Raw genomic sequence first — 11,828 nt, 5'->3', positions numbered from 1 at the left:
CTCCACCAAAAAGCCATTTAGAAACAATAAACGAATACACTAAAGTTGCCGGCGACAAAATCAACATACGAAAGTACACGGCATTCCTATATACTAACAATAAAATCTCAGAAAAAGAAATAAAAATAATTCATTTTGCAATTGCAACAAAAAAATAAATAAAATACGTAGGAATAAACTTAACCAAGGATGTGAAAGACCTCTATGCTGAAAAATATAAAACACTTATAAGAGAAATTGAAGAAGACACAAAAAAATGGAAAGACATTCTGTGCTCATGGATTTGAAGAATCAACATAGTTAAGTTGGCTATATTACCCAAAGCAATATACAGATTTAATGCAATCATCATCAAAATCCCAATGCCATTTTTTAAAGAAATAGAACAAAAAATCATCAGATTTGTATGGAACCACAAAAGACCTCGAAAAGTCAAAACAGTCCTAAGAAAAAAGAACAATGCTGGAGGTATCATACTCCCTGACTTTAGCTTGTACTACAGGGCAACAATAATCAAAATAGCATGGTATTGGCAGAAAAACGAACACATAGACCAATGGAATAGAATTGAGAACACAGAAATAAAACCACATAAATATAGACAGATAATTTTTGATAAAGAAGCAAAAAACATACAATGGAGAAAAGACAGCCTCTTCAATAAATGGTGCTGGGAGAATTGGATAGCCACGTGCAAAAGAATGAAACTGGACTGCTATCTGTCACCATGTACCAAAATTAATTCAAAATGGATCAAAGACCTAAGCATAAGACCTGAAACAATAAAATGCATAGAAGAAAACATAGGTACTAAACTTATGGACCTTGGGTTCAAGGAGCATTTTAAGAATTTGACTCCAAAGGCAAGGGAAGTAAAAGCTAAAACAAATGAATGGGACTATATGAAACTTAAAAACTTCTGCACAGCAAAAGAAACTATCGACAAAATAAAGAGGCAACCAACTGAATGGGAGATTTTTGCAAACAATACCTCCAATAAAGGGCTAATATCCAAAATATACAGGGAACTCATACAACTCAACACCAAAAAACAAACAACCCAATTGAAAAATGGGCAGAGGACCTGAAGACACATTTCTCCAAAGAGGACATACAAATGGCAAATAGACATATGAAAAAATGCTCAACATCACTAATCATCAGAGAAATGCAAATAAAAACCACAGTGAGATATCAGCTCACCCCAGTTAGAATGGCTATCACCAACAAGACAAATAGTAACAAGTGTTGGAGAGGCTGTGGAGAAAAAGGAACCCTCATACACTGTTGGTGGGAATGCAAACTGGTGCTGCCGCTATGGAAGGCGGTGTGGAGGTTCCTCAAAAAATTACAAATGGAATTACCATATAACCCAGCAATCCCTCTCCTGGGTATCTACCCAAAAGTATCTGAAAATATTTATCCATAAAGGCATGTGTGATCCAATATTCATAGCAGCTTTATTTATGGTGGCCAAGACATGGAAACAACCAAAATGTCCTTTGATAGATGAATGGATAAAGAAGTTGTGGTATATGTACACAATGAAATACTATTCTGTCCTAAAAAAGATGAAGTAGTGCCATTTGTGACAACATGGGAAATAAGTCAGAAAAAGCGGAGAACCATATGATTTCACTGATAACGTGTTATATAAAACTGAAAACAACAACAGAACAAGACAAACAAATTAAGAAACAAAAACTCATAGACAATAGTTTAGGGGTTACCAGAGCATAAGGGTGGAGTAGGGCTCTAGAAGAGGGTAAACAGGTCTAATATATGGTGATGGAAAGAGAACTGACTCTGGGTGGTGAACACACAATGTGAGATATAGGTAATGTATTACAGAATGGTACACCTGAAATCTATGTAACTTTACTAATAATTGTCACCCCAATAAACTTTAATATAAAAAAGAAAGAAAATGCCCTGTTTCATATACCAAATTCCCATATATGCAAGAGTCAATTTGTAGAATCTTTGCTGTTCTATTAGTCTCTGTCTCACCTTGTGCCAGAATCACAAGTTTAATTACTAAAGCTCTATAATAAATATTAATAACTAGAAAAAAAACTGACATTCTTTCTGTCAATGTGGATTTGCCTATTCTGGATGTCATATGAATGGAGTAACACATATATGCCTTTTGCGGCTTCTGTCACTTATTACGTTTTCAAGATCATCCATGTGATTGCCACTATCAGTTCTTTATGCATTTTTATGACTGAATAACATTTCATTTTATGCATATATCACATTTGTTTATTCATTCATCAGTTGATGGAAATTTGGGTTTCTATGATTTGGTGTTTGTGAATACTGTTGCTATGAACTTTTGTGTACAGGATTTGGAACACTTGTTTTCAGTTCTTTGGGGTAGCCTTATGGTATTTCTACATTCAGCATACTGCAGAAACGCTAAACCATTTTCCACATAGCTATATTCTTTTACATTTCTTCCAGGGATGTATGAGCATTCCAATACCTCTGTATCACATCCTCACCAACACTTGATATTTTCTGTTTCTGTTGATCCTAGCCAGAACTGTGGGTGTTACTTAGTATGTTTTTGTGGTTTAGGCTTGCATTTCACTGCCTACAAAGGTATTAGTCTATTCAGGCTTTGATAACAAATGTATAGACTGGATGCCTTAAATAACAGAAGTGTAATTCTCCATAGTTCTGGAAATCCAAGATGAATGTGCCATCAGAGTTGATTTACTAAGGGTCAGAGGAGAGGGACCCGCTCAGCAGGGACTGCCCTTGAGGGCGTCAGTAGGAAGGCACAGCCTGAAGAGAACGAGAGAGCCCACTCTCCGCACAGACTCACCCTATTTTCTCTGCCAGGGAGTGGGGCTTTCATCCTCACACAGTGTCCACCTGGCCAATCCCAGCTCAGGATCCACATGTGTCACAAAGAGATGTTTGTGACATCATCAGTCCCCTCTCCTGGTGGCTATATCCGGAGAAGTGTCTGGTCCCACTTCCTACCCCAGAGCCATATCCCATGACAGTCCTCCCCCTTCCCACTCCCCCCTCCATCTGCACCATCCTCTGTGCTGTGTAGAACCTGATGCCTCACTCTACAGAGAGGGACTTGGGGCCCAGGACCAATGACTTGCTTATGGTCACCTTGTCACTTGGAGAAGTTTTGTCTGAAACACAGTGTCTGCATAACTGCTGTATCCAAGAGCAGCTGTCTCCGAGCAGGCGCAGGGATGAACGTGACCACCGAAAACCAAGCAGAAGGGGGCTTGGAGTCTTTGTTGGTGACTTAAAACAATGCCCACTTATTATACCTCACAAATTTGAGGGTCAGGAATCTGGTCAGTTGAACCACAATGTGTTGAGTAAATTCATGGGCATATCGGTGGACAGGGAGGCATGTCGCTTAAATGTCTGACCCTCTGCCAGGTCTGGTGGGCAGGCTGAGCTCAGACGGACTGCCAAACACATCACCCTATGCATGTCCTCTTAGCAGGGTGATTTCAGAGAGCTGGAATTTTTATAGTATATGTCAGGGATTCCGGACTGTACCCAAAGTGAGGAAACGGAACAACCACTTCATTTACGTCTTGGCTCCAAACCTGGCAGAATTTATTCTAATGGTCTACTCATTCTACTGGTCAAAGCAGACTGCCCAGTGCTGAGGGGAAGAGTCTCACTGGCACCTCTTAATGCTGATGTATCAAAGGATTTGCAGCCACAATACAGTCTGTGGCCACAAATTATATTCCCTCATGCAAAATATACCGACCCTCTCACAAATGAGCAAAAATTGGGAATGGTTCTGGAAATATGACCATCTGAGAATCAAAGAAACACACCCCCATGTTCCCAAATGTAACAGAAGAAACAGGATTGCTGCGACACTGAATTCTGAGGGGGAGAGAATGGGAGAAGCACAGCAGGCCCACAGCAATGAGTTCCAGCCTAGTCCAGTCTGAAGGTCCTGCAGTATAGCCCAATCCTGCTCCCTGTAAAGGACTGTGCAGCTCTTAACTCTGCCCTCTGACCAATCCTTCCATTCCACAAGAAAAGGCCTATGGTTGAAACTGAGTAGCCCAGACAAGTCTGTGGATAGAAACCTCTTTCCAATTTGTACTCTTTTTGTCACTTTCAATTCAAATTGAATGCAATCTGTTAAAATTCCTTTCCAAAGTTTGTGGTCTCTCTCTAAAACTACAATCTACTGCATTAGACAAAAGACACCACATTTCTTTTGAGGATGGGCCCTTCTCAACTTTGGACCAAAACTTGAGTTGCAGTGGTTAATGCCTTAAATCTAAAGAAGTTTCTCATATAAAGGGTCTGGGTGTCAGGGGCTTCAGAATATTAGAGGATTTATGTCTATCAGAGAGGGTCTACTAGGAAGAATTATAATATTCTTTGGTAAAATGCACATAACCAAAATTGCCATTTGAACGATTATAAAGTACAATTCAGTTACACTTAGCATACACGCAGTGTTGTGCAATCATCGATAACCGCTAATACCCTCTGTATACTTCCAAAACATCGAATGGGAACCGCATACCATTAAGTTATCATTTCCCATTCTCTCCTTCACTGGGCCCTGGCAAACACTAACCTGGTTCCTATCTATGTAGATTTGCCTAATCTGGATGTCCTGTAAATGGAGTCATACCATGTGGCCTTTTGTGGCTAGCTTCTGTCACTTATCACGTTTTCAGGATTCATCCATCCGGTAGCCAGAATCACTTCTTAATTCATTTTTATGACTGAATAATATTTCATTTTATGGATATACCACTTTGTTTCTTCATTCATCAGTCGATGGAAATTTGGGTTTCTACAACTTGGCTCTTGTGAATAGTGCTGCTCTGAAACTGCGTACAGGTTTTTGTACACCTCTTCAGTTCTTTGGTGTATATATCAATGGCTACATGGTATTTCTATATGCAGTGTACTGGAGAAACGCTAAACCATTTTTCACAGAGCTGTATTATTTCACATTTTCCCAGTGACGTGTGAGCATTCCAGTACCTCGGTATCACCTCCTCATCAACACTCGATATTTTCTATTTTTGTTGATCCTCGCGGTACTTGCGGGGGTGACTTGGTATCTCTTTCTGGGTTTGATTTGCATTTCCCTGACTTCTATGTGTTAATCTATACAGATTTTCATAACGAAGTGCTGAGGGCGTCAGTAGGAAGCGCAGCCTGAGCAGAACCGCAGAACCCACTCTCCGCACAGACTCGCCACCTGGCATTTGCCGGGCACTGGGGCTTTTGTCCTCACCCAGCTTGCACACGGACAGTCGGGTCTAGACTCTGCGTGGGCCTCCACAGGATGAAGGGGACGCAGTGTGGTCCCGCCCCAAGTGACTCCACCCCCGGAAGCCCCCTGCGAAATGCCCCTGCCTGAGTCCTTGCCCCAGAGCTAGTCATTCCCCGCCTTCCACAGCCCTCTCCTTCCAGCCCAGCCTCCCTCTCACCCTAACACACTTGTCCTTTATCCATTTTAGAATCAGATCTCAGCGACCTGCCCATCATCATCCCACCGCTGGAGGAGGGGTAGCTCCTCCAGGCCGCTTCACCAGCGCTGAGCTGATTTACGCAGGCTCCACGCTTCCAAGCGGCCCAGGGCGTTGGTTTGAGCCCAAGCTCCGGAGCTGCCAGCTTGCACGTGCACCGTGCGGATCTCCCCCACCCGGACCCCCTGCTGGACTCCGACCACGCCCCCTCCGAAGCCCCGCCCATGATTTATGGCCCCGAGTTTCCACGGTGATGTAACAAACCTCAGCAACGCGGTGGCCACAAAAAGGCAGCTCCCGCAACCCTCACTCCTGTAAATAAGGTGATCAAGCATAACAGCGCAGATGCCCAGATGTAACGAGAGGCTTGAGTCCCAAGTGGGGCTGTGCCCTGGGGCTGGGGCACGGCCTGGGGGTCCGGGACGTGGAGACCGGCTCTGGGGCGACTGCCTGCAACCCTCAGCAGCTACTGGAGAACCGGGATTGAAAGTGAGGGAGGAGACGTGCAGAGGGAGCCAGGATGTTACGAGGCAGAGCAGGAGGAAGACGCCAGGAGCAAGAGGGGCTCATTCAAGCAGAAAACCTGGTAGAGCTTCCCTAAGAAAACATAGGAGGGGCTCTCCCAGGCTAACAAGGGAGCGGTGGGCCGACTACTGGAGGGACAAAGAGACCGGAACCCAAGCATTGCGCGGGGCAAGGGAGGGGGCGGTCCGGCACATTCTGCTTTATGTTATACATCCACATAATTTAAAGGGCTAAGCAGTTCTAGAATTTTTATTAAGAAAACAGTACCGCCAATACCGCTCATCCATTTCCTTCTCCAACGGGATAACATTTTCATAGTTTGGTGCGTATTTTTTTTCTGAGCGCCCCCATGTTTCTTTTGCCTTTTGTTATCTTGCCTTCTGCCTGAGTCCTGGGATCTATCTATGTGTTTGTCCCGTTTGTGGAGGTGATGGCGTCCCTGAGTTTTTTTCTCTTTTTTTAAGATTTTATTGGGGAAGGGGAACAGGACTTTATTGGGGAACAGTGTGCACTTCCAGGACTTTTTTCCAAGTCAAGTTGTTGTCCTTTCAATTTTAGTTGTGGACGGTGCCATTTAGCTTCAAGTTGTTGTCCTTTCAGTCTTAGTTGTGGAGGGCGCAGCTCAGCTCCAGGTCCAGTTGCTGTTGCTAGTTGCAGGGGGCGGAGCCCACCATCCCTTGAGGTACTCCAGGAATTGAACCAGCAACCTTGTGGTTGAGAGCCCCCTGGCCCATGTGGGAATCGAACCGGCAGCCTTCGGAGTTAGGAGCATGGAGCTCTAACTGCCTGGGCCACCGGGCCGGCCCTTCCCTGAATTTTTTAAGATTAATAGTTTGATGCTAAGTTTTGATCATAGATTGTTTTCTTATGAGTGTTCTAGACAATCCTGTTTTTCCTCCCTCTTCTTCTGGTTTCTTTGTGTAGACCTTGTGCTGGTTTCTTTTTAAGAATTCCTCTTTGTGTTAAATGAGTTCTCTTGAAACAGTTTGTAGGCAGGAGATGGGTTTGTTTGTTTGCTTGTTCGTTTCCCATTAGAGAGAGAGAGAGAGAGAGAGAGAGAGAGAGAGAGAGAGCTGAGTGCTAGAGCTGTGCTGTCCAATGGGTTCACCTCTAACTACTGTATTGTAGCTATTTAAATTTTATTAAAATTTTATTTTCTCAGTTGCCATAGCTGTATTTCAAGGAAATATATAAAAGATGATATCTAAGATATATAGGATAATAATAAGACAAATATTAGTTCCTTCACTTCCAGACACCATCATTATCCTTAATTTTGTAATCAGCAATTGCTTGCCATTCTGTAGAGGTTTCTCACAATTTAAAATCCCAACAATGTATTGAATTAATTGCTGTGCTTTCAACCTTTCACACAAATGGTTTCATTCTGTCTGACCTCTTCTTTTTATTGTTCAAGATTAGATGTTTTAAATTCTTCTATGTTGGTGTGTATAGCTGTAGTTTTTCCTTTTCATTCTTGTATAGGTGTCATAATTTCTCTCTCGTCTTCTTTTAATGACAATTTCTGGTTTGTTCCCAGTTTTTGGTGATACAAACAATGCTTCTTCAACAGATTGGTCCACGTCTCCTAGGGCACATGTGCAAGACATTCTCCAGGGTGTGTACGGAAGAGTGGAATTACTGGGTCATAAGGCCCACATAGATATTAAGACACATGTAAGTGCATCTCAACGTATTTGAGCAACATACACATTAAACCTCAGTGTAAGAGAGCTCCCTTTACATTCCTGCAAAGTCTTCCTATTTTTTAATGTTTATTTTTGGCCTTTAATAGTGAAAGAGCAGTTTCACCTTTTATCTGCATTACAGTTTCCTGCATATGTCCTAGATCTATGGGTTGATAATGTGATTCACATTTGTCCCTACTTCCCTTTTTTTTCCTTCTGAGGGGCAAAGTTCAAAGACATTCCTGTCCCAGGCCATGAATTCTTTGCCACTATTTTGAAGGAAGGGTTTGGGTTGTGCCACTCAGGGTATCACCTTCCTCTTGGAAAAGAACACCTGAAGGTCGTCCTGAGATCTGTCTTGCATCTTCTCTCACACATTTCCTGCATCTATATTCGATCTTTACTACTCATTTTGTGGGTCTGCATTTGTTTCTTATTTACCTTGTTGCTTTCTATGGAGAAAAGAAATAGAAATGCCAAATTTATGCCCACCATCTCAAGCTCAAATACCCTGGGAAGCATTTTAAAACAATAGATGCCTGTATAATCACAAGCCTACCTAAACCAGCATTTCCAAATGGAGCTCCCAAGCATCTGTGTTTTTTAAACCTCTCCAAATATAAAGCCAAATTTAACAGCCACTGAACTACAATGCATGTTTTCTAATTAAGTCTTCTTTTAGTTTTAATGTGAAACAATCCTTTAATAATTAAAGACTATACTGCTGTTCTTAAGTACTTAATGAGTATGTTACTTTTCTTGTTGCTACTTAACAAATTAACACAAATTTATTATCATACTTTTCTGGAGGTCTGAAGTCTAACATCTAACTGTTGGCAGGGCTGTGTTCCTTTCAGGGCATCCAAGGGAGAATCCATGTCCTTGCCTTTTTCAGATTCTAGAGGTCCCTCCATTCCTTGGTTTGTGGCTACTTCCTCACATCATTCCATCTTCTTGCTTTGGGGGTCCCCTGCCCTACAGTGTGTCTCCATCTGGATAATCCTGGATAATCGCCTTTTCTCAAAATCACACCTACAAAGGCCTATTGCCTTATAATGTAACATATTCATGGGTTCTGAGGATTAGATCTGGACACTTTTCCAGGACCATTGTCAGCCTATCACAATGAGTTAGAAAGTTTATTTACATTTTCAAGATCTACTCCATTCATTTTTGTGTATCTATGGATCTTGCTCTGTATATTTAATAATTGTATGGAGGTTGTATTTTTCATTCTGTATTCAAATTCTGATTTATAATTTATTTTCCGCAAGTCAAATTGTGCTAATATCTTAAAATATCCTTTTATAGACAATATATTTTCTTGAGTGAGATGTTCACTGACAATAGGAATTCTTCCCTACTTGTGTCTTTTCTCACTGTGGGTGGGTGAACTAAATAATAAAAACATCTCCCTTCCTCCATTCTGGTCCATATTTTCTGCCACTGATTCTGACACAATTCTAGTTTTCTAACAATGAATTCTGTGGGTGGAAGAATGCTGCTGACCTTTTGAAATATGAACATTTGTGTGATGTGAATTTATACTTGTTTACTGAATTCATTTATTAGGTGCTTAACTTTCAGTATCATTTTTATCTAATTTATCCCTCACAAAAGCCTTATCAGGTGGGTATTAGTTGAATATAGTGCATTAGTTTGATAAGGGAAACAAAATGCTGCACAAGAAAAAAATTGAACACAAGTGAAGACCATAAAAGTCATTGAGGGACAACAACAAAAATATATAGGACATATGGAAAACAAATATCAAAATGACAGAATAACTCCCTCTTGATTAATAATTACTTTAAATGTAAATAGATTAAACCCTCCAATTAAAAGGCAGAAGTTGGCAGAATGAATTTGAAAAATGATCCAACTGTATTTTGTGTTTAAGAGAATCACTTTAGATCTGAAGACACAAACAGGTTGAAAGTGAAAATATGGAAAGATATTTCATGCACACGGTAACCAATGGAGAGTGGGGGTAGCTATACTAATATAAAAAATAGACGAAGTAAAAAAATTGTTAAAAGAGATATTATATATTGAGAAAGAGTGTCAATTTATCAGAGGGAAAACAATTATAAACATATATGCACTTCATAACAGAGTCTCCAAAATACATGAAATAAAAACGAATAGAATTAAGGGGATGAATAGAAACATCTAAATGATGTTGGAGACTTTATTTACTTATTTTTTTTTGTTTGTTTATTATAAAACCACAATTGAAGAATATGGGGCCACCAGCGTGCGGCTCGAGAGGTGGCCGCCAGTGTCAGAGTCAGTGGAGGGGGAGTTGCAGCAAGCCAGGGACCAGAGCTCTTTCACAAGCCAAAGGCCTCAGCAACTATCCAGTTAACTTTGCAACTGCTGCTACAAAAAATAAATAACTGAATCAGTTGCTGAAGCAGCACAAATAATAAAGAATTCAGTGGAAGGAAATGTAGATGACATCAATGATAAAGCGATTGTAGGAGATTTACAGAAGGAACAGAAAAAAATTGTTGAACAACACAAAAAAATCAGAATCAGTAGGGCCTCCATGGGTTGACAGTAATGATGCAGAAATAATTTAACAAATTTTGGCCTTATCAGCTGACAAGAGGAATTTCTTTCGTGATTCTCCTGTTGGCATGCAGTTTCATTTTGCCTTTGATCAGACGTACCCTGTTGCCCTGTTCATGCTACAAGAGGACGAACTGCTGAGCCAGATGAGATTTGCCCTTGTTCCTAAACTTGTGAAGGAAGAAGTGTCTTGGAGGAACTACGTTTACTGTGCCTCCCTGATTAAACGGTCGGCCCCGCTCATGGCCCTGGCCTCCCAGGAGCAGGCCACCAGAAAAGAGGGGAAGAGCCACGCTGAGAGGATGCATGGCCACTGACAGAGGCAGTGCAGCCCCAAGCGCCAACTGGCATAATCAAATCTCAGATTAAAACTCAAGAGGATGAAGAAGAGATCTCTACCAGCCCCGCTGTTTCTCAGTTTGTCAGTATTGACTTTGGTGCCTGTAACTTTGGTCAGGAGGATGTGAGGAAGGAGCTGAGCAACTCGTGCTTCACAAGAAGGAGGAAACTGTACTAGAAGAGGATTCTGCAGATTTGGCAAAAGAACTACAAGAGGAACTTCAGGAATACGAAGTGGTGACAGAATCAGAGAAACAAGGAGAAAACTGGGATAAGGAAATAAAGAAAATGCTGCAGCAGGAAAATTAGCGATTTCCTGAAACATAAGAACAATCCTCAGTGTTCTGTAACTGACATTAAATTCTAGATGGTGACACTCGCTGAAACAGAAGGCACAAAAGAGTGTAACTTGATGAAATTCAAAATTATTCTTTTTTTAAGTTGAAATTTGCCTCTTTAAAAAATAATCAAAAAATGGATGTTTCATGTAATATTTCTTTCATATAAATGTAGTTAGAGATAGTCTTGTAGTAAGTATGGCTATCCTAGCCACAGAATCATAAGTAAAATTTTAGAGTTCTGTTTTCTGGGAGGTCAAACTGGCTGCTGCAATCCAAACCAACTTCTCAAATCCTGGAACATCCCTACTAGGGAGCCATCCATGGTCCTGGTCACCAGAGACCCTCGCAGGTGATGCCTTCACTGACATTGGAGACTTTACTATCCAACTTTTAATAATGGTAGCACAATTCGATGGAAGGGCAATAAGAAAATAGAGGACTTGAAAACACGATGAACCAGCTAGACCTAACAGACATAAGTAGAACACTCCACCCGAAAACTGTATATGCATGTTCTCAAGTGCACACGGAAATCAATGAAACCAAAAGTTGTTTCTTTGAAAAGATCAATAAATACGACAAACTTTTACCTAAATTGATCAAGAAAAAAAAAAGCACTCAAATTGCTAGAATCAGAAATGAAACAGGGAACATTGCTAACAACCTTACAGAAACAAAGGGATTATAAAGGAATAAAGAAAAACAATTGTATGCTAATAAATTAGATAGCTTAAAGAGAAAAATTCCTAGACACAAAATATCAAAACTGTCTCAATAACAAATAGAAAATCTCGGTAGACTTATAACCAGTAAAGAAGAAAAAAATAAAGAGTAAAGAAAGCCTAAAGGACTTATGGAAT

At 40.8% G+C, this 11,828-nt stretch overlaps 1 pseudogene; it reads left to right on the top strand.

Annotated features, from left to right (window-relative positions):
• The first annotated feature begins 5,846 nt into the window (after positions 1–5,846).
• Positions 5,847–10,936, top strand: LOC148756431 (synapse-associated protein 1 pseudogene; annotated as a pseudogene).
• Positions 10,937–11,828: the final 892 nt, after the last annotated feature.

This window comes from Rhinolophus sinicus, chromosome 12 (assembly GCF_057876585.1).
Source record: "Rhinolophus sinicus isolate RSI-liver-muscle chromosome 12, RSI-T2T, whole genome shotgun sequence".
NCBI lineage: Eukaryota > Metazoa > Chordata > Mammalia > Chiroptera > Rhinolophidae > Rhinolophus > Rhinolophus sinicus.
Note: the sequence above shows the minus strand (reverse complement) of the source record. Positions and strands in the feature narration are given on the sequence as shown.